Source organism: Ictidomys tridecemlineatus, chromosome 12 (assembly GCF_052094955.1).
Source record: "Ictidomys tridecemlineatus isolate mIctTri1 chromosome 12, mIctTri1.hap1, whole genome shotgun sequence".
NCBI classification, from domain to species: domain Eukaryota; kingdom Metazoa; phylum Chordata; class Mammalia; order Rodentia; family Sciuridae; genus Ictidomys; species Ictidomys tridecemlineatus.
In genome coordinates this window covers 44,414,268-44,438,207 of record NC_135488.1, presented here as the reverse complement: position 1 = coordinate 44,438,207, position 23,940 = coordinate 44,414,268, and the positions used below count along the sequence as shown (strand labels likewise).

The 23,940-nt window shown below is 42.3% G+C and overlaps 1 protein-coding gene across 5 annotated transcripts in view; it reads left to right on the top strand.

Moving 5' to 3' along the window:
* The first annotated feature begins 13,166 nt into the window (after nt 1-13,166).
* The window catches only part of Il1r1 (interleukin 1 receptor type 1), a 73,709-nt gene continuing 62,935 nt past the window's right edge, over nt 13,167-23,940 (top strand). Inside the window, exons 1-2 of one of the 5 annotated variants that reach the window (XM_078028749.1) lie at nt 13,167-13,183; nt 14,369-14,479. The gene's annotated coding sequence lies outside the window, so the exon portion shown is untranslated. Of the gene's footprint in view, nt 13,184-14,146; nt 14,480-18,420; nt 18,445-23,940 lie in introns of those variants that run through there. The other 4 variants (XM_078028748.1, XM_078028753.1, XM_013364347.4 and 1 more) reach the window with 4 other exon arrangements.

Below are 23,940 nucleotides of genomic sequence, written 5' to 3'. Positions count from 1 at the left end.
GCTGGACACAGACAGCAAACACATATGTGCTCACTGAGTAATTCTGTCCAACGTAGTGGAATTAGAGTCCTTAATTTCTTCACTCTTCACTTTTTATTTATTTTTGGTTGTTTTAGGATAGAATCTTAAAGGCCACAAGAAATCGAGCACACACAGGGGGAGACCAATTTGTATCTCAGCAGATTTTTCAACCCAGACCCTCAAAGCCAGGAGATCCTGGGATGACAAATACCAAGCTCTGAAAGAAAATAGATGCCAACCAAGAATTTTATAACCAGCAAACTTAAGCTTTAGATTTGATGATGAAATAAAAACCTTCCATGATAAATAAAGGTTAAAAGAATTTACAACTAAAAAGCCTGCACTACAGAACATCCTTGGTAAAATATTCCATGAAGAGGAGATGAAAAACCATGATGAAAATCAGCAAAGGGAGGTAGTGCATTAAAAGAAAAACTAATCAGGAGAAACCAAGACAAGTTAAATACCAAAAATAAACAAAAATGTCTGGGAATACAAATCATGTCTCAATAATAATGCTGAATGTTAATGGCCTAAACTCACCAATCAAAAGACATAGACTAGCAGATTGGATCCACAAAAAAAAAAAAAAAAAAAAAAAAAAAGCCAACAATATCCTGCCTCCAAGAGACTCATCTCATAGGAAAAGATATCCACAGATGGAAAGAGAAAGGTTGGGAAAAATCATAACACTCATATGGACTGCGGAAGCAAGCAGGAGTTTCCATCCTTATATCAAATAAAGTAGACTTCAAGCCAAAGCTAATTAAAAGGGAAAAAGAAGGACATTTCATACTGCTCAAGGGAACCATACACCAACAAGACATAACAGTCATAAATATATATGCCCTAAACAATGGAGCATCTACGTTCATCAAACAAACTCTTCTCAAGTTCAAGAGTCAAATAGATCGCAACACAATAATCATGGGTGACTTTAACATGCCTCATTCACCACTGGCTGGATCTTCCAAACAAAAGCTGAACCATAGAACTCAATAATATAATCAATAACTTTGAGTTAACTGACATATAAAGAATACTTCATCCTTCAATGAGTGAATATACTTTCTTCCCAGCGGCACATGATTCTTCTCTAAAATAGACCATATATTGTGCCACAAAGGAACTCTTAATAAATACAAAAAAGTAGAGATACTACTCTGTATTCTATCAGATCATAATGAAATTAAATGAGAAATCAATGCTAAAATAAAAAATAAAAGCTACTCTAACACCAGGAGACTAAATAATACGCTACTGAATGAATAATGGGTTGCAAAAGACATCAAGGAAGAGATTAAAAAATTCTTAGAGGTAAATGAGAACACAGATACATCATATCAAAATTTCTGGGACACTATGAAGGCATTACTAAGAGGAAAGTACATTGCACGAAGTTCATTCCTTAAAAGAAGAAAAAGTCAAATAAATGACCTAATACTATATCTCAAAGCTCTAGAAAAAGAAGAACAAATCAACACTAAAATTAATAAAAGACAGAAAATAATTAAAATCAGAGCTGAAATCAATGAAATTGAAACAAAAGAAACAATTGAAAAAATAGACATGATAAAAAGTTGGTTCTTTGAAAAAATAAATGAAATTGACAAACCCTTAACCATGCTAATGAAGAGAAGGAGAGAGAAAACTCAAATTACTAATGATGAAAAATGAAATATCACAATAGACACTACAGAAATACAAAAGGTAATTAGAAATTATTTTGAAAACTTGTACTCTTTCAATAAAATAGAAAATATTGAAGGCATTGGCAAATTTCTAGAGTCATGTGATTTGCCCAAATTGAATCAAAATTATATACACAATTTAAGCAGACCAACATCAAGCGATGAAATAGAAGATGCCATCAGAAGCCTACCAACCAAGAAAAGCCCAGTACTCAATGGATTCTCAGCCAAATTCTACAAGTCCTTTAAAGAAGAACTAATATCAATAATCTTAAAATTATTTTGTAAAATAGAAAAAGAGGGTGCACTTCCAAACTCATTCTGTGAGGCCAGTATCACCCTGATTCCAAAACCAGGCAAAGATACATCAAAGAAAGAAAACATCAGACCAATTTCAATTGTTTCTTTTGTTTTAATTTCATTGATTTCAATATCTCTAATGAACGCAGACACAAAAATTCTCAATAAAAGCCTGGCAAATCCAATACAAAAAGATAGTAAAAAGATAGTGAACCATAATCAAGTGGGATTCATCCTATGGATACAAGATTGGTTCAACAAATGAAAATCAATAAATGTAATTCATCAAATCAATAGACTTATAAATAAGAATTATATGATCATCTCAATAGATGAAAAAAAAGCATTTAGTAAAATACAGCACCCCTTCATGTTAAAAACACTAGAAAAAGTATGGATAACAGGAACATATCTCAACATTGTAAAAGTTAACCTCAGCCCAACATCATTCTAAATGGAGAAAAATTGAAAGTGTTCCCTCAAAAATCTGGAATAAGACAAGGATGCCCTTTTTCACACTTCTATTTAACATAGTTCTTGAAACACTAGCCAGAGCACTTAGATGAAAGAAATTAAAGGAATACAGATAGGAAAAGAAGAACTCAAATTAGCACTATTTGCTGATGACATGATTCTATATCTAGAAGATCCAAAAAATTCCACCAGAAAACTTCTAGAACTAGTAAATTAATTCAGCAAAGTAGCACAAAATCAACACCCATAATTCAAAGGCATTTCTGTATATCAGTGACAAATCCTCCGGAAGGGAAATGAGAAAAACCACCCCATTTACAATAGCCTCAAAAACAAGCAAACAAACAAACAAACAAACAAAAAACAAAAAACTTGGGAATCAATGAAAGAGGTGAAAGACCTCTACAACAAAAACTTCAGAATGCTAAAGAAAGAAATTAAAGAAGACTTTGGAAGGTAGAAAGATCTACCTTGTTCTTAGATACGCAGAATTAATATTGTCAAAATGACCATACTACCAAAAGCACTATACAGATTAAATGCAATTCCAATCAAACTCCCAAATGACATTCCTCATAGAAATAGAAAAAGAAGTTGTGAAATTCATCTGGAAAAATAAAAGATCCAGAATAGCTAAAGCAATCCTTAGCAAGAAGAGTGAAGCAGGTGGCATCATTATACCAGACCTTAAACTATACTACAGAGCAATAGTAACAAAAACTGCATGGAATTGGCACCAACATAGACTTGAAGACTAATGGTACAGAATAGAGGACACAGAGACTAACCCACAAAATTACAATTATCTTATATTAGACAAAGGTGCCAAAAACATACATTGGAGAAAAGACAGCCTCTTCAACAAGTGGTGCTGGGAAAACTGGAAATCCATATCCAACAAAATGAAATTAGACCCCTATCTCTCACCATGCACATAACTCAACTCAAATGTACCAAGGACCTAGGAATTAAACCAGAGACACTGCACCTATTAGAAGAAAAAAGTAGTCCCAGATTTCCATCATGTTGGATTAGGACCTAACTTCCATAATAAGACTCTATTGCATAAGAGTTAAAATCAAGAATCAATAAAGGGGATGGATTCAAACTAAAAAAGCTTCTTCTCAGCAAAAGAAACAATCAGTGAGGTGAATAGAGAGCCTACATTTTGGGAGCAAATTTTTACCACATGCACATCAGATAGAGCACTAATCTCTAGGATATATAAAGAACTAAAAAATCTTAACACCAAAAAAACCCAAATAACCCAATCAATAAATGGGCCAAGGACCTGAACAGACACTTCTCAGAAGATGATATACAATCAATCAACAAATATATGAAAAGATGCTAAACATCTTTAGAAATTAGAGAAATGCAAATCAAAACTGCTCTAAGATTTCACATTCACTCCAATCAGAATGGCAGTTATTATGAATACAAACAACAATAAGTGTTGGCGAGGATGTGGGTGAAAAAGGCACTCTCACATATTGGTGGTGGGACTGCAAATTGATGCAGCCAATATGGAAAGCAGTATGGAGATTCCTTGGGAAACTTGGAATGGAACCACCATTTGATCCAGCTATCCCTCTCCTCAGTCTATACCCAAAGGACTTAAAAACAGCATACTATAGGGACACAGCCATATCAATGTTTATAGCAGCACAATTCACAATAGCTAAACTGTGCAACCAATCTAGATGCCCTTCAGTGGATGAATGGATAAAGAAAACGTGGTATATATACATACACAATGGAATACTAGTCAGCATTAAAAGAGAATAAAATCATGGCATTTGCAGGTAAATGGATGGAGTTGGAGAATATAAGTGAAGTTAGTCAATCCCAAAAATCAAATGCTGAATGTTTTCTCTGTTATGAGGAGGCTGATTCATAGTGGGGTTGTGGGGGGGACATGGGAGGATTAGACAAACTCTAGATAGAGCAAAGGGGAGGGAAGGGAGAGGAGGGGCACGGGGGTAGAAAAGGCAGTTCAGTGAGATGGACATCGTTACTCTAAATACATGTATGAAGACACAAATGGTGTGAGTACTTTGGGTACAACCAGAGATATGAAATATTGTAATGCATTCTGCTGTCATATGTAACAAATTAGAATTAAAAACAACAACTTTAAATCAGCCTGGTTTTCTTTGTTTTTTGTCTTCCCCCTACCTACCTCCTTGGGTTGTAACTGTAAAGTCATGTTTATCGGAAACATATTAACAAAAATCATTTGAGTGGGGGTCTGAGAGTTCACTGCCCTGAGTAATATGTACACCCTCCTCTACCAACGCTGCAGGGTTACTTTAGCTGGGGTTCTGGCTTTTCAGATTGTACAAACATGTAAAATCAGGATCTGGACCCCTGTTGAGGTGGATTTCTTTATCAAGAGCACATAGGGACAAAACAGGACCTGTATCTGATGCCAATGATCATTTTTTCTCTGCTATGTTCTGCTGCTTTTTTTTTAAATTCCATACTTTCTTGAAGGTTTTAATCCTTTCCAAGTTCTCCCTGTGATTTGCTTTTAATCTTGTTTTTTTTTTTTTTCTGGTACCAAGAATTGAACTCAGGGGTGCTTAACCACTGAGCAACATCCCCAACCCTTTTTATTTTTTATTTTGGGACAGCGCCTAAGTTGCTTAAGACCTTGCTACATTGCTGAGGCTAACCAAGAATTTGGGATCCTCCTGCCTCAGACTCCTGAGCTGCTGGGATTACAGGTGTGTGCCATTGCACCCTGCTTAACCTACTTTTTCATCCTGTGTGGCTTCAAACTTTGTCCTAGGTCTATTGGTAGGAGAGCTCCCTTGTTTATCTGATGGAAATCCCAGGTCACGGGGTTTTCATGTAAACCATTAAACACACCGAATATTTGCTTATGCATTACTAGATTATTTAAATGGTCTATCCTATAACATACGAAGCGTGTAAACAAAGTATCTTTTTCTTCTCACTATTCTAGAAGAAAGATTCGAAGATAAGATCAAGCTTATTGGGCAAATACTCTATATGAAGAAATCAACTATAAAGAAATAAGTAAAAGGAGTCACAGTGAGTGTGCAGACCAGGAGGAGGACAAGGGGCTGAGGGGGGCGCCCGTTGTGCCTGGTGAGCAGAGTTACAAGGGAGGTCGAGTGTGGAGGCAGTTGGTGGGGAAGAGAGAGCAGCTTAGCCTGGCTGGTTTTGTGGGGATCCCCCACCTCTGTCATCACCGGGCACACCTGTCACAGTCCCTGGGACAGAACCCTGTGCTGACATCCTGTGGGCTTCCACTGCTAGGTTTTTTAGGGCTGTGTTCTAGGGCCTAATGGGGCATCTGACCCAAATTTGCAATCCCTGAGTGCCAGGTGGAACAGCTAGGGCACAGTTGTCCTCAGCTCTGACAGGGCTGGAAGTGCAGTCTAAATTCTCACCCTCCCAGCAGAGGGTGGTTGAATCAAGAGGCAGGTCAATCACTAAGAGCAGAGCAGGGTGGGGGCAGCTGTGTGGAGTCTCAAGGAGTCCCGGTGACTGGAAGCAGGAGGAGAAAGCACGTTCAGAAAACAAGAGAAGAAATCCAGAGAGGGCAAAGGAAACCAGAGGAGAGTGTACACTGAGCCAAACACTCCCACAGGAACATCTGGTTTAATGTGGTTGCAGAATGCTTTTATTTACTTATTTATTTGGTGCTTTGCTTTTTAAAAAGAACAGAGGAAGTTATGGATAACAACAGATGTTCATCATACGTGTCAAATGCCGTTCTAAGTGCTCTGCATGTATTATCTCATTTAAAAATTTCCATAACCCAGTGAAGTCAACACAAATCTGTTTTGCCAAGATGGAAGCCTAAGATCCAGAGAGGGTAAGAAATTGCTGAGGGCCACCCTGCTGCTAAGTGGTAGACTGAATTTCGAGGGCTAAGCAGAGACCTGAGAAGTCATTGAACCATAACATCTGGCCTGCAGCTACTTTTTAGCTCAGAAACTTGTGTGTATCATCTTACTTCTTGCCATGCTTTGTAGAACAGTGTGGTGAGGCGTGGGAAAAGGAGACCTGTGGAGGTCCACTGACCCAGTTTCTTTCTTTTTTTTCTTGGTACCAGGGGCACTTGACTACTGAGCCACATCCATAGCCCTTTTTTTGTGTGTGTGTGTATTTTATTTAGAGACAGGGTTTCACTAAGTTGCTGAGGCTGGCTTTGAACTCATGATCCTCCTGCCTCAGCCTCCAGAGCCACTGGGATGACAGGTGTGCGCCACCACTGATCCAATTTCTCACTCCAGGTAAAAGTTCTTTCTTTCTAGGTGATGCACAGGATAGACTACCCTTTAGACAGAAGGAGTCTTGGAACTTCTTAGAGAGGCAGTTTGAAGAGAATCCAGAAGAATCATTTGAAAGTCAGATTGACTGAAGGAAACAGCATCCCCTTAGAAAACAGGGTGGAGAAAATGACACTGAGTGATATTTTAAGAACTATTTGTTAACAGAGAAGAACAGCATTTGAAATTGAGTCAGTAGCAGAATAAACACACAGACTCACAAAGGCCTTTGCTAACCACTAAAGATTTTTGTTTAAAAGCAGATTCTAAAAGAACTTTTTATTTTCGTGCTCTCTCTATACTGAAGCTGTGTTTGCAGTAAGCTGCAAATGAATATTATTTTCATAATTTAATGGTGCATTATAGTTGGACATAAAGGCAGGATTTATTGTTCTCCATATGCACACATAAGAGGATTCTTTTTGCTCACAAAATCTTCATTTATGAGAACACTAAACATGGAAAATTTCTTACTTTTCACTCTCCAACCTCCCCAGACAACTGATGATAACGCCTCTTAAAATTAAGAAAGTAAGGCTACAACCTTTCTATTGGTTTCTTTGGATTGGGTGCCATGGTCTATGTAGCTTCGAGCATATCAACCACAGAAGAGACAGGAGCTCCTCACTGTTCAACTTGTAATGACAGAGACTTGAATTTCATAGGTTTTTAAAAAGAATTTCATTAGAAGTAATGCATCCTTTGAGCAAAATATCCACAGCATGCAGAAAAGAAAAAAGAAAGCAACCCTGCATTCCTCCCCATTCAACCACTGTGAGAACTCTAGAGGCGTTTCTCCTTCCAGACTTTTGAAATTTAATACGTGGATAGAAAACTCACCCCGCTGCCTTTTTTTTTGTACTGGGGATTGTATCCAAGATCCTCTATCCCTGAACCACATCTCCAGTCTTTTGTGTATGTATGTATATTTTTTTTTGTTGTTTGTTTGTTTTGTTTTGTTTTGAGAGAGGTCTCCCTAAATTGCCCAGGCTGGCAATCCAGTTTGCAATCCTTCTGCCTCAGCCAATCTCTGTAGCTGAGATTATAGGCATGCACCACTGTGTCTGGCTCTTGTTTTCCTTTTTAAATGTAAAATGAAAGTCATAAAGAGAGTTAAGACTTCAAAGAAGGGTAATTTGCTGGAATAAGAACTCACAGCAGCTGCAGCAATATCCAGGGAACTTGAGAGTGACCCTGGAGAGGCCTCTTGCCTGGTTCTTGCTGTTGAGGCTCTAGTGACAGTCAGCAATCAGGGTTTTTCAAGTAAGTTGCAGTTTATCGGATCCCCATTTAATTGTATAATGCATGCACCAAAAATGATGATCATGAAAGAACTCCTTGTGACATGTGAAGCCAAGAAAGGTTATGTTTAAAGAAGAGGTGGAAACATTCCAGAATGCTAATACCAATGGGGATTAGGTGGCAAGACCTTGAGGGTTTTTAAAATCTCCTCTTTATTGCCTTCCCCCCCCATATCTTCTGTGTCATTTATTTTTTAAACAAAGGTATTTTTAAAATCTGTATTCATCAGAAGTGTTGAATCTTCCTATAAATTTATTGGTGCCGGTCAACTAGGTCGGAAAGCAGCTGTAGACTATGCAATTTCATCTAACGATAAATTAGACACTTTTATTGGACTGTGACTCATGTTTGAGCGTGAAACCTAAGAATACAAGTCATATATCTTCTTCCCTTATTAAAAAGAATAACTTCCCTATTCCCTGACAGAACTGAAGAATGGCATCTGCTGTGTTTGGGGCTATGAGGGGTCCCTCCAAAGCTCCCGTGTCCATGCAGGAATGTCCAGAAGAGGGATGACTGGGCCACAAGAGATGTCACCTCATCAGTCCTCCTCGTTTGACGGGACGGGATGGTGACTGTGGGCTGCTGAGGCTGGGTCACTGAGGACATGTCCTGGAAGATTTCCTTTTCCCCCTGGTCCCTTCCTTCTCTGCTTCCTGGACACGGTGAACAGAGCAGCGTTCCCCGTCCACCATGCCCTACTGCCATGATGTTCTGCCTCAACATGGGCCCAGAGCAGAGGACTCCATCCACTGTGGACTAAACCTCTGAAACTGTCAGCTCAAAATAATCCTTACCTGGCCTGATCTATTTTTGTCAGGTATATTGGCCGTAGTGACAAAAAAGTTGACTAACACAGCATCCAAAGTTTACAGAAATACACCATGAAAGATTGAGAGGAAAAGAAATCGCAGTCTGTAGATCTAAAGTTTGGCCTTGGATTTGACCTTACTAACTTCAGTTTCTTATATCAAAATGTGAACGATGAGAAAATTCTTTGCCTGGCTAACACGTGGATTTATTATGAGAGTAAAACAAAACCATAGAGCCCCCAAACCGAGCCCCCCAAATCAGAGAGGCCAGAGGAAGCAATTCCACTAGATTGTCATGCCCATCCAAGTGGTCATGGTTGGAATGCTTCAAAGATGCGGAAAATACCATCTTTAGGTTTGGCCCATTTCATTACCAAACTCTGTTGTTAAAAGGGTCTTGTTTATGCTCGTCTCTTGAACTTTCTACCCAGTTTTTCCAGTTGCATCTCTGGGGTAGGGCAACTTGACCGCAAGCATGGCTGGATGGCTCCCAGGTGTGCAGATAGCAGCCCTCTCGGTCCACTGGCTGGGGGCAGGGGGAGAGCCTGCTGCTCTACTCTGGCAACAGGAAGCCCTTGCTATGGCTCTTTCTGAGTGCCATGATGGGAAAATTCTTGGAAAGTACCACCCTGAACCCTACGGTGACCACTCTCTGTTGTATTAGAAGTCACATTTTCAGAAAGGCAGCTAAGCACATGTCATCCATAGTGGCTTAGTTAATCAAGATCCCAGCATTTGTTTCTTTTGTTTGTTTTTCTATCTGTATTTTTGCTTTTATGGATGCCCTAGCCTGTATTCATGAAATCAGCTTTAGAAAGTAAGAATGGGATTTTAGATGTATGTTAAATTCCATTTGTTACATTTGGCTCATGGTTCCATTCTAATGGAACCATGGAACTTTTGGGATTCTGATTCTCTTACTCAAGGAATTCACAGTCCATTTTACTCCAGGTCCTCCAGGATGTGGTGAACCTCGTAGCTCTGCCCTTCTGCTGTAGGAACCTGATCTGTACTTCCAGCTTCCTACCCCATCTCTGGCTTGGTCTTGAGATATTCTTTTCTACATTCATGTCCCTTGGGGGACAAATCACATCAGAATCATAGAACCTTGAATCTTTTTTTTTGAAAATGTATTACTTCCTTCCTCTCTCTCTTGCATCCCTCTGCTGTGGATTCTACAGCCAAAGGATGACCAGGACCCTGTCCACACCCACCTGGCTTCCTCTTTCCTGAGAGGAGCGGTCAGCTGCACATACAGGAAGCAGGATGCCATCAAGCACCAAGCCCGAGGTCTTCCACTAGAACCCGCTCTTCCAACTGACCACTTATCACAGAATACGGGAGGCTGCATGTGTATCTAACTCGGCTAAGCACATGGTCCATTTTTCTCACAAGACAGGAATTTTCAAGTGCTTTCAGGAAGTCCTGATTCACCAAGCTTTACAGCGTTCTGCCCAATCTCCCCGTCGGACAAAAGATTGAATGAGCTTCACCAGACTTGGCTGGTTTAGTGAATTCGTGCTTTTCCTTGGCAATTGTGGCTCCAGGAAGCACCGAAAGACTAGACTCTCTGTGACCGAAACCCCCTCAGACCCAGAAATGGACGTGGAATCTGTCTGTCTGAAAGAATGGAGGATGAGGGTGCATCCTCGGGTCAGAAACTGGGGGACACGGTGTAGTTTGGTGGACTGGGAGTCACAGGATGGTCTGAATGGCTCATGTGTCATTGCCTGGAACAGGAGTGAAATCAGCAGGCAGGCAATCGAGCCTGATTCTCCAGGCTGACCGCCAAGGTTACAAGGCGGCCATCGGGCACAGTGTGATGACTGCTCTGTGTACAGGGACAAGGGTTAAACTAATAGAATGTGTCGCTGGAAGGCCTTTTAGAGACTGCCTAATTTAATTACAGAATTGCCGGACCTCGTAAAACAGGCTGACGGCCCTTTCTGGATGACCCATAGCATTTTAAAGGGAGAGCCAAGACTAGATTGAGGGCATGCACGCTGGCACTCCCACACATACACGTGCACACACACGTACACACACGCTCACACACACATGCGCAGCTGGACTGTCCATGCATCTTCAGTCTCCTTTCTCCCGCATTGTGATATGTAGGAAACACATGCATTTTAATTACATTAAACATCTTCTTAAATGCAAATCAATTCTGAATGTGAAAACTTTCCCAGGAAAATAGATGAGTTACCGCTGACCTTTCATGTGTGAGTACACACGTTCTGGAGTTCTTTAAAGATCACGTTTACCAATGAAATTGCGTTATGATGTTGTCTCTTGATAGTTTAATATTAAAAGCTCTGGGCGTGGCTCAGTGAATTCTATCCTGTAGCTCTCACAAGGGACCCTGGAGGTTTGGAGATTTTCCATTAACTTCTGGTATTGAATTTTTGTTGCCAACGATGACTCTTTGTTTCCCCTGAACTCTGTAGGGGAAGAGAGTGCTGAGAAAACTCAGGCAGGAGTGAGTGTGTCTGCACGCGTGCATATGTGTGTGTCACGCCTGTTAACGAAAGTGCGCTGATTCCCGACATTTTGTTGAGAAGTGGGAAGGAGAGAGAGAAAAAAGTGTATGGAGTAGAAATGAGGACCACAAAGATCCTTGATATGAAATCTTCCCCTTTCACTGTTCAGTAACGATAATGGCTTAAGAAAAAATGGGGTGACAAAGTTCTACTTGAGGAGGCCAATGCCTGTGGTGGGCTGTGTCCAGGCCACTGTTGACCAGACGTCAGCTTGTTGGAACCAAGGGCTGGGCTTCCAGATCTCGGTGACTCTTCGGGGGCCTTGCAACCCTTGGGAAGCCAGAGGCATCTGGAATGAATTGAGCCTTTAGCACCGTCTGCTGCGGGTCAGCGGTCTGGGAAGACACACTGCTTGTTGCTGAGAGTATTCCGGTGACCGGGGACTCACTGGGAGGCATTGTCACAAAGCTGCAAACCACCACCGTGACAGCTTCTCCTTGCTGGCCTCTTCTCATCTGCTCTGAGCCGCTCTGCTGCTTTTCTTTCTTAATGGGAGGAATCATCAAAAAAGGAGAAAAAAGTAGGAAGAGGAGCAGGAGGAGGGGTCGGAGGGGGAAGAAGGAGGGAGAGGAAGGCAGAGGAGGAGGAGCAGGGAGAGGAAAAGGGAGGGGACGGGAATCAAAAGAGAGGGAGGGAGTTGAAGAGGAAGAAGGCAGCGGCGCAGGAGGACTGGGAGGAGCAGGGTGAGGAAGAGGAGGTACTGGGTAGCCCCAGGCAAAGAAGTAGGTCGTACTCTTTCCTGCACAATGTCCCTCCCTCAGCTTCCTCGGCTGCTCTTGATCTCTGCGGAGGGTGCCAGGACACACGGTTGCAGATGATTGAAAACCTGACCCAAACGACCCGACTTAAAAAACAGAACGAAACAAACAAATCCAAAACCAAAGAGGATCCGTTGGCATCCATCCCTGAGCAGCCCAGAGATCATATGCGCTGGATTAGTTTCTAGCGCTCTCCCTGTACTTCTCTAGAAGCCCTTCCCTGTGCATGGGCTTATTCCTCAAGCTGTTTCCCTTTTTGCTTAAGAAGGGTGTCAACAGCTGTCCTCTTTAGAGGTTAGCTCCCCACCACTGTACAACAGGAGCCCTGAACCCACGCACGCGGTCAGGAGCAGTCTGTGTGCTGATGAGCTTTGCCCTGGGCAAGCCTGTCTCTTGGTGTTTTTGGACAGAAGGGAGGTTTACCCAAGTTGGCTCAGACCAGAGGGGCTGCCCTTGGGGTTGAGGTGGAGCGTGTCCCTCCCAAGATTCCACCTTGGAGGCAGGTGGAAATTTCCACCTGACCTCTGAGAGACATGTCAGGGGTCTCAATGTATTTAAGTCTTCAGCCGTCTGTTGATTCACCAGATGGCTTAGACTTGAACATCCACATTAGAGGTAGGTTAGAACTGTCAGCAAAACCTCTTTGGGAATATTGCCTTGAACTCCAGGACCATTGTACTTATTAATGGGGTTATCATCCCCGTCCATGGCTACATTGGAACATTTGTGCTCTCAATAAGAGGTAATTAATCTACCAGTTAATCATAGCTGCTTGGTCATTGCCTAGAATGGGTTGTCCTCTGGGAAAGGTACCAAGAAGTGTGAGACTGACTGCTAGGAAATTGCACAGTTCCTGAGTAGATAAGCCCTGTTCCCAAATAAATTGTGCTGAGTCTCAGGTAAGACTTGAAGAGCAGCGCTGGACTGAACTCCACCTGGGCTCCATCCCTGCCTGGCTAAGGGATCTAGAGAAGGGTACTTGACTGGTTTCCTCATCTGTAGAACGGGATCAAATAATTTAAATTTCCTAGAAGAGGTCCTGGCATGGATCACTTGCTATCCCTGTTAATGGCACCGAGAGAAGGCATGGGTTCAGAGCAGGAGGAACCGCCCCAGGGAGCAGTGGAGGTGTGCTTGAGAGAACAGGGGCGAAGACCAGAAAATGGGAAGAGGGGCAAAGAGGTGGTGGGAGGTGCACTCGGTAGGTTCACATTCCACAGGGTAAGGAAGAAAATGGCAGAATAGGAGCTGCAGAGGTGACAGTAGGACTGAAGGTGTAAAGGATGTTTCTAGAGTCAGTGCAAAGGTTTCTGGGAAAGGGCAATGGAAGCAGTAGTGGACATGCATTTAAGACCAGCAAATGGGGGCTTTGAGTGCTGGAATAGGAGGTTTTGGGCTAGCACCAAGACAGACTGGACTCTGCATCACACTGAGAACACTCATAGCAATGCCGGGCACATGAGGGGCTGTAGGACATGAGAATGCACCCTGCCAGCTTAGCCTCCCAAGTGCAGATCAGTCTGGCTATGGCTCCCGTCTCCCCATGCCCTGCCTGCTCTACTTGCTGCCCTGGAGCATCAGTCCTGAGCCGAGGAGGATGCAGAGAAGAGAGACTTCCAGTGTTCTCAGGGCAGGCGACAGGGTGGTGGGCACCATTAAGCAGAGAGGTTGGATGTCTGGAACGTGAGCAGAACCGAATGGGGGCGTCCCTCAGTGCAATTGCTCACCGAGGCTGAGAGTGAAGGAGACGAGACTCCAGGCCTGGCCCCGAGTGGTCAGGACCCTGATGTCAGGTTTAAGGCAAGGTCGTGAGGAGAGAGACAACAGCCTTGTGAAACAGTGGAGGTTAATGTGCAGTGAGGGTACTGGTGTTTCGTAAGGGCTTGGCACGTTTGCTGAACGATTCTGGCTGGCTGCCCAGGTCTGGATTTCCTGTTCATAGCTCCCCAGATGTGTCACTGCCGAAGGATTAAAGCCTTCAGAGTCCCTGACACAGGCGTCACCAGGAGCCCACTTTCTCTGGGGTGTCTGACAAGATCTGAGGTGTCATTCTCATGTGACACAGACCCTAGCTCAGGGCTCTTTGGGAAAGGGGGAGAAAAGCATTAGGAAAACTCTCCAGGGCTGACTTCAGAATGTGCTTTTGTTTTTAATAACCAGCGTCCACCCGCAGGCTTCATTTGGGGGAAGAAAACTTGCTGAATTATCCTGAGAGCAGCTGCTTCCCACGAGGCCAGCCATTTCCAAATGCCCCAACGATGAACAGAAACGGTAAGATGATTAATTACCCATTTGGTTTTTTTTTTTTTTTCTGTTGGTGGTAGGGGGGAGTTTCTTGGAGTTAGGTATGGCTCTGTAGGCACATTAAACCTTCAGGTGTGTGTATGAGCCATATTAAGGGATAACTTATGATCACCTATGCTTTATTTAGTGGCAGATTTACTAATGACGGTATACTACTGATAAGCCATAAAGTTATGTGACTTTAGGAAGTATAGAGGGTTATAAATGATGGGCATTTTAAATAAGATCCTCTTATAATGCTGGTGTGGATGTTAGAATTAAGATATATCACTATCTGTTAAGCATCTACAGTTTTAGAGGGGCATAATCTCACTCAAAATTTTGCTGGAGGCTTAAGAGACTTCACGGTTATAATGCACTGTGATCCCAGTGACTCAGGAGGCTGAGGCAGAAGTATCACATGTTCAAGGCCAGCCTCCGCAATTTAGCGAGACTCTGTCTCAAAATCAAAAAATAAAAAGGATCCAGGGATGTAGCTCAGTAATGAAAGTGCTCCTGCATTCAATTCTCAGTATATAATGATGATGATGATGATGTCACAATGCATTGTGCTGGCAAGACTTGTACATGATTCCTTTGATAAGGGCTTAAAATGTAACATGAAAAGCACAGGATGACTTACTGTAGGGAGCTTTGCAAAGGTTACACATAGACCTGTAGAGAAGACTGTGCCCTCTGAGAGGGGATTAGAAACTGCCTTTCTTATTGGGCATCTTCACCACTATGATTCCCAATAACGGTGTGTTTTTGTGGGAAAGAATCAGAAAATGAGACAGAACAGGACAGATTAAGGGAAGGAAATAAGAGGACAGAATGAGGTTCTATCCATGCCACTCACTTCAATTCAGTTTATAGCTCTCTGCTGCTCTTAGATAAATTGCTACTTTTGCACTGTGTTTGTGAGAGTGTGAATTGAAGGATGGTGGAGAAGGATGCTCCTTTTAAGGAGCAGCCGGTGGCTGACAGGTGTGGAGAGTCAAATATTCACTAAGAACATCTGGGAACAGTGGTGGTGTGTCCAGTGCCTGGGATTTCTCTTCATCATAAATGGGTTGATCTGTTGGAAGAAAGAAGATGTGATTGTCCAGAATGATGCAGGAATGCTTTCTGAGATGAACTTGACCTTCCCAGTACAACATGCAGCTAATCTTTGAACCCATGAGCCCTATTTGCACAAGCCCAGTTAGTTTACTCAGGAGAAAAACTTGACAGCCAGGTCAAGGAATGGTGGAGACCCACTTTTAAAATATGCCCTTCAAAAATCTACCCCAATATCACATGCTCATGGTCAAAATAATAAAATTTAAAAAAGAATACATTTAGATAATTTAAAAAGATAAAAAATAGCAACATATCACTATGAGAGAAATTCTACACACTGATCAACCATAATCGGAAAATCTGAAATCCAAAATAGTCCAAATTGGATTTTAGAGCATTTCAGATTTTGGGATCAGGAATGCTTAATTAGGAAAATCGATTCCAAAATTCCAAAATCTACAAAACTCTGAAATCTGAAATACTTCTGTCCAAGCACTGGATAAGAGATGCTGAACCTGTACTAACATTTTGGTGGGTGTCTTTTTCTCTGAATGTATTCACATCTTGAAGAAATATACTTGTCCTGTGCACGCTGTTTTGTTACATACATTTACCTCTCAGCAATATATTTCAGTTGTAATATAAGCAATATATTGTGAGCATCTTGCTGTGGCAATGAATTTCCTTTTACCACTGCTTTTAAATTAGATTGCATAGATAATTTATTGAATTATTTGACGGACATTTGATTATTATTGCTTTATGAATATTCCCTGGGGATAAATTTCTAGAGGTAAAATTGCAGGGTCAAAGGACAAGAGAATTTTCAAAGCCCTGGAACTCAACTTTTAGATTAATCCTGGGAATGTGCTTTTAATGGATATGCCCATCATCAATGTCTGAATTCCATTTTCTAGTATGTTTATCAGCATTGGGTTTTACCATTTTAAAAAACAACTTGTTCTAACCTGAAATAACCGGCAAAAGCTATTTTTGTTGTCCTAGTTTACTTTAAGAAACCCTTAGTAAAACCTCCTGGCTTCCTCTTTTGTCCCTTGGGTTTGGTTTCTGACTTCTTGGTTACTCATCGCCGAAGCCTTCACCTTTTATCGTAACTTGTGTCAACCTAATTTCTGAGGTCTGTGGCCTCATTTGATGTCTCTCAGAACGTGTGCTCGGAGTGGTGAAGCAGAGGCTTTTGCTCTGATTTTGTTCTGATGAACCACCTGGGGTAAACCTCACTTTTATGATTTTTTTCCTCTTTTTTTAGTTGTAACGTTTAGAGAAGTTCCATGCAGAGGCTCATGCCTATAGTCCCAGCTACTCGGGAGCTGAGGCAGGGGGACGGCTTGAGCCAGGGAGTTTGAGATCAGCTTGGGCAGCATAGTGACACCTTCCCTGTCTCTTAAAAAAAAAAAGAAGGAAAGAAAGAAAGAAAAGAAAAGGAAAAAAAGTTAGAGACAAGGACTGTTCTATCCATGCCACAAACTGCCCTGAGAAGATAGAGCAGCAGCATAGAGGACCTTTTTCTATTAATGGAAAAAAAATGCAATTGCAAAGTGATTCTATCATTATTGTTGTTATTACTACCTGCGGAGTATCCCTGTCCAAAATGCTTGGGATCTGAAATGTTTCAGATTTATTTCAGATTTTTTTCATGTACATGTTTGAATATCCCTAATCTGAAAATCCCAAATCCAAGATGCTCCAAAATTTTAAACATTTTTTATTACGTCAGTGCTCAAAAAATATCAGATTTTGGAGCATTTTGTTGTTTTTTTTTTTCATGTTTAGATTGCAAATGCTCAAGTCTTATAATTTATTTATGTCTTACTTTCTGTAATATATATAGTTTCTGAAGAGCAGCACACCAAACCTTTGATGATGTCTTCTAATTCTAAACTTGGAAAATGTGTGTGTGTCTGTGTGGGGGTGTGTTTATACATGTGCGGGTGTGTGTTTATGAATGTGTGCGTTTGTGTGTTTGTGCACTCCTGAGTGACAACATGCTTCTTGGTTTTAGATTCAGCAGCCAGCATTTGGTATGTTCCAGTAGCACATGGAATACTTTAGATTAAAAATGGTTTCTGATTTGCTAGTTACTTATTCCACTTGAGTCCAGGCCCATGGGCCACGTTCTTGACGCTGCGTTGTGGTCATTCCTGTGCATTACCCTGGTCCCTGTTCTGACAGCTCTGAAGGACAGGGACAGGTTTCATGTGTTTTCCCTCCTCAGGGGTGGGTGTGGGGCCCTTCGCTGTGAGAGCTCAGTCAACTCTTTGTGAATGAGTCAATAGAAGGGAAATACAAAATATGTTTACCCAATTCTGCAGAAGAGGAACTTTCCAAAACAGGAATCACACAAGATTTTAAAAATCAACCCAAATGGAGCTTTTTAAGGGCAAATGGATTGTTTTAGTTTAGTTTAGGTGGATTTCAGTTTCTAATGGGTAAATTCTTAAAAGCTCTGAATGAGTTGTATGAAGCAAATGAAGGTTAAGACAAGGATAGTTCTGGCAAAAGGGAGAGCCAAGGACCGGTCTCCTGGAGGAGGTGAGGATGTGAAAGTCTTTAAGGAAAGAGGGACAAAGATTTTCACTCTGACCTTATGGTAAATAAAAATCAGGGCCAAACTGACATTTAGGAATGGTTCAAACTTGGTTCTGAATAATAGTAATAGCTAGTACTTAATGGGGTAGGTATTATTATATGTGAGACCCGGCTCTAAGTACTTCACGTTAACATACAAAGTATTCATTATTATGATCTTATGCTGCAGATTAGAAAAGGGAGGCACCCCAGAAGTGATTTGCTTGAAGTCACTTGAGTAGTGAGTACAGAGCTGGAGTCCGAGTGCAGAGTCTCCCTGTGGAGCTGAGGGGCCTGTGAAGGTAGGTCCAGCTGAACTTTGCAGACAATGACCTGTGGTTTCAGTGCTACTGCTGATGTCTGGGCTGCTGACTTGGGTCTACAGTGACCACTATTGAGTCTCCCTTAAGGGACATTAACTGTTCTTGGTTTTTGATATATATCATCTCACATCTTTCTTACAACCTTGCCAGGTTGGTACAAGTTGAGCATCATTAATCCAAAAATCCAAAATTTGAAACTTTTTGACCACAAGTAGAAATATCCCACACTGTGAAACTTTGTTTCATGCACAAAGTTATTAAAAATATTGTATCAGATAATGTGTATAGATGTAACATAGATGAATTCAAAATCTGAAACAGTTTTGGTGCCAAGCATTCAGATAAAGGATAGTCAACTGGTTTCATGATCATCTAGGGGCAAACATGCTGAAATCCTGAGAAGTTCAGCCATATTCCAGATCTAGGGCCAGCCATGCCCAGAGGTCCAAGATGGCAGCTGGTGAAAAAATATCCATCGATTCCCACCAACTTCATTTAGCTTTTAAGTCCAGATGCCACAGTGGCTTGGACAACTGAGTGACTGCTGATGCCCTTGGTTCTTCTACCCAAAAGATGCTAAGAGTCCAATTGTGCTGCATTTGGAGTTCTGAGCCTGGGGACTCACCAAGTCACCCTTTCACTTGGAGGTTAGGGAGAGCTCCACTTCAATTTCCTTGAATCTACATGAGTCAGTGCGAAATGGTCAGACCCAATCCTCCCTGGCAGGACCATCCAATTTACCTTGTCAACCCAGATATGATGATGTTTCCCATCCACTGAGCCCCCAATCTTTACCAAGAAAGTGCAGAGACTGTCTCAGAGGAGGGTAGGGCGAATATGGCGGACGCTGGCTTGGGAGTGGAGGCCAGCTTCATTTTCTCCTGGGCAACCCACCTATCTTCTCTTTGCTTAGTTGTTTCAGTTGTAAAATGGGGATATGAATGTAATTAAAAATGGAATTTTACTTATCTTTTGGTTAAAAATTTCCATAAGATTTTGGAATTCTTAAATTTTTGGAGTAGATGCATGATTTAGTTCCTTTTGCATAGATAACACATTTGAAAAGGCTACTCAGTGAAGGCTCCCTCTCTTCCCTTTCCCCAGCCTCCTCTCTCCCTCTTCTTCTCTGGAAGCAACTAAGATTTTCCTGTATTTCTTCCCCTCTCTCTCTCTCTCACTAGTGGTGGGTACTGCTCTGCACTTTGTTCCATTTCTTTATCTGACGTACTGTATTTTTAACCTCTTGCTGGGCATCTAAGTTGCTTGCAGTCTTAATGTTAGAGCCAGTGTTGCCATGAGTAACAGCCTGCCCATGTCATTTTGCAAAAGTGCAAGTATGTATATCTGTTGGCTAAACTTCTGAAAGTGTAGTTGCGCATAGGCTATGTGTATTTGTGATTTTTCAAAATGTATTTATTGATGCATTATGACTATACATAATAGTAGGATTCAATGTGACATATTCATACAGTACATTTGTGATTTTGACATCTGTCAAGATTTCCCAATCCCTTTCTAACCAGCTTATTCCAATGAACTCTCTCACCAGAAATGTTTGAGAAATATGTGCTTGTTGATGTTGTATGATGTCAGGGGAGTTATTATTAAATTCTGGTAGTGTTGAAGGAGAAAGAGGTGAACTTGGTGTGCTTTTAAATTTCTCCTTTCATATCATGGCTGAGGTTGGGCACCTATTCACTTGGCTTAAAACCATTTCTGATCATCATTTACTAATTCAACAAACATTTTCCTAGCCTTGCTGTCTGTCTGTCTAGCCATGTGAATACAAACATAAATTTGCAGTTGGGATGCCCTGGTGGGTCAGGGGGATCTGGCTACTGCCAGGCAGCTGTACAAGTTGGCACACATTGTGAAAAGCACCAGGAAAGAGACAGGCCACTGAGACAGCGACTAATGGGCCGAGATCCGCCTTGCTCTGGTGATCAGGGTTCCTTTGGGGAAAGGATGAGGTCCGAAACTCCAGAAGGATCCAGGAGGCAGAGGGCAGAGGACGCAGCAGCCTGACACTTGGGTGAGAAGCAGAATGGTCTCTTGATGGCTGGTGGAGGGAGAGGAAGGGATCCTGGAGGTGAGCTGGAGGCAGAGGTGGAGGCCGGATCATGGTGGGCATTTCAGGCCCAGGTAGGAGGTAGAATTTTATTGAAAGTTTTGGGTAGACTTCAGTCCCAGGCTAGGAAGATACAACCGGAGCCTGTGATTATTTACCTAGTAGACTGCAATTGCCCACCTGGATGATGTCAGGGAGGCATGGTTCCTACGCCTGAGCACATTTGATTTGTTGTGTTTGCCATAAAGAGATCATGACAGGCATGACATGCTGGGTGTAGGGCTGGCACCCAGCCCTGTGCTCGTTGTGAGACAAGTGACAAAAGCTTTATCTCCATAGGCCTGTGGAGCCGTTTTATAAAAGTACATTCTACCTCTCCCAGAAATAAAACTCCACTTGCAAAGATCTCTTCATTCGTTATTTCATATAATACTAAGTAGATTTTTCTTTTTTTAAATTCTGGGGCTTGAACCCAGGGCTTTGCACGTGCTAGGCACGTGTGCTACCACTGAGCTACATCCCCAACCCTCACTGATTTGCCCAATGATTACTGTGTCCAGTCTCTGCTGAGCATCGTTCTAGATGCTGGTGATGGTGAGTGGAAGAGGGGGTAGGAAGGAAAACACAAAGATCTAGAAAACTCAGAGAAGCTTGTAGTTCAGTTGTGAGATGAAAAAATTAAATGTCCACAATAAAAAAGAAAGCAAGGAGTGGGTGAGTGGAGGGACCACCTACCTTGGGGTTCTACACGAGAACTTTGGCTTTCTGTGTGAGCTACTGGTAAATCTTCTGCTGGTGGGGGTGGGCTGCTTGGTGTTGGGAGTTCTTCAGGGATTCGGGACCGGGAGACAGCCGTAGGCTGCAAGGTCAGCTTACAACTCAGTGAGCTTCACCTCCTGAACCAGGGACAAGAGAGCAGGTTCTGCCTCTGAGAAGTGACTCCACAGGTGAATGGCTCAGCCTGAATTGCCCCAATCAGACTCAACATGGTACAGGTTGTCCGTGAACTTGCTGGGTAAACCAGGCTGCAAAAGGAATGTAGTTGTTTCTCATTATCTGGAGGGCAATGCTTCCAGAATCTTCTGTGGACATCCAAATCTGAGGATGTTCAAGTTTGATGCATAATAGTGTAGTACTTGCACAGAACCTGTGCACCGTCCTCTGTATACTTTAATTCATCTCTAGATTACTCTGCATAATAACGAATGCAATGTAAATGCTTCACACATAGTTGTTATGCTATATTGTTTCAGGAGTAGGGATGGAAAAAAATTCTGTACATGTTCAGTACAGACACACATTCTCTATTTCTTTTGTATATTTTCAGTCCACAATTGGCTGACTCCACAGATGTGAAATTTCAGATGCAGGGGGCAGACTGTAATTTCAAAAAAGAAGTCCAGAAACATATTTATAAAACTTGAAATAAGCCTGCGATGATAATTGAGAAAAATACTTTAGGAATCAGAGAGTTTTAGGTTTTGGGTTTTTCTCTCTGTTTGCCCTGGATAGGTTGACTCCCTCATCCCAATGTGAAGTTTCTTCTGGAAGTAATTAGGTTGTGAGGGCAAAGCCCTCTCGGATGGGATCAACCCCATTATAAGAAGGGGACAGAGAGCTAGCTTGATATCGTTTGTCCCTGTAGGGATACAACGAGAAATCAGCTCTCTGCAAAGCAGGAAGTGGGCCCTCACCCGACATTGGATACGCTGACATCTTGATCTTGTCCACCCAGCCTCCAGAACTATGAGAAACTAATGCCTGTCATTCAAACCATCCAGTCCAACTTGTTACAGAAACCTGAGCGGACTAAGATGCCGTCTGATCAGCCTAGGAGAGCAGCACAGTAGGCTTTAAAGGTTACACTTTCAGCAGGGATTTTAGCAGGATTTTATAAAGCTCCCAGAATGAAGGAACAAATGAATGGTGACATTGCTATAGAGCTAGCGCATTTGTCTTGGCACATCGGTGTCTTTTGTGGATGTTTGCCTTCTTTTATTCGTCAAGGGGAAATTATTGGACGTGAACACTCTTATGAGCTGTCCCCTGTCTTTTTTGTAAAGATGCCGAAACTCTCAACACTGGTTTTCTTCTTTTCTGAGGCGCAGTGTTGCTTTTGATGGTTGGAGTCGCTCAGACATTCACAACCAATAACAGTCTAACAGAAGCCACAAACCAACATATCCCCAAGCCGTAATTATGCCCCCAGAGATTGATGTGGCTTCCCTAATTCTATTCCCGGAGTTAGTGGGAGGGTAGAACTTGACTGGAAGTCCTGGGAGAACCATTGTTAGGCATTTTCTTGCCTGTGATTTTATTTTCTGGCCCCTACCTCTCTCGGGCTCTGTTCGAGGCTGATGTGAGGCCATACCAGTGATTTGCGGCCACCCTGTCTTGGGGGCTGTACCCACAGCATTCAGCCGCCTTGGCAAGGCAGGCAGCTCACGTGGCAGTTCCAGAACAAACAAGAATCAGTAGTCTTCAGTCTCCTCCCTGCTCTGTCCGAGAGCTTTACGGACATTCCGTATTTCCCACCCAGGTTTTATAATTATCACCAATTTGTCCCAAAGAAAGGCTGAGTAGCTAAGTTTCTTCAGGTTGCAGCAAATAAATAGCAGACTTGGGATCTGAACGTGAGTCCCTCGGACTCTCAAACCTCTTTCCGTGTCATCGTGTTGAAATGACAAGATGACCCGAGTTAGGAAAACACTGGTTTGTGGAACAATGCTTGCAAGAGGTCTGGATGCTTCTCAACTTACAACCGGGTTATGCTCTGAGAAACCCATTGTAAGTTGAAACTATCCTAAAAATGCATTTGGTCCTCTTATGAGCACCATCACTTAGCAGCACAGCACACTGTGGAGCGCTGGTTGCTCTCCCTGGTGATTGTGGGGCTGTGTGGGAGCTGCAGCTCACTGCCACCACCTGGCATCAAGAGAGTGTCACACTGCATATCATTAGCCCAGGAAAAGATGCAAATTCACATTCCCCAGTGATACCACTGAGTGGGATTCACTTTTTGTGCCATTGTAAAATAAAACACACACACACACACACACACACACACATAAATTGAATCATTGTAAACTAGGGACTGTTTGAAGTTGGAGGTATGGGTCCTGAGTTTTTTGGAATTCCTTCACATCAAGCCTGGGACTCTCAATTCCTTCCACCACCTCCGAGAGATCATCTAAATTGGCCCAAGTTATCTGTAAGCTAGTTTAAAAAATTTCTTGGTACTGGGAAGTGAACCCAGGGACACTTAACCACTGAGCTATATCCTCAGTCTGTTTATTTTCTATTTGGAGACAGGGTCTTGCTATGTTGCTTAAGGCCTCACTAAGTTGCTGAGGCTGGTTTTGAACTTGTGATCCTCCGACTCAGCCTCCCAAGGCACTGGGATTACA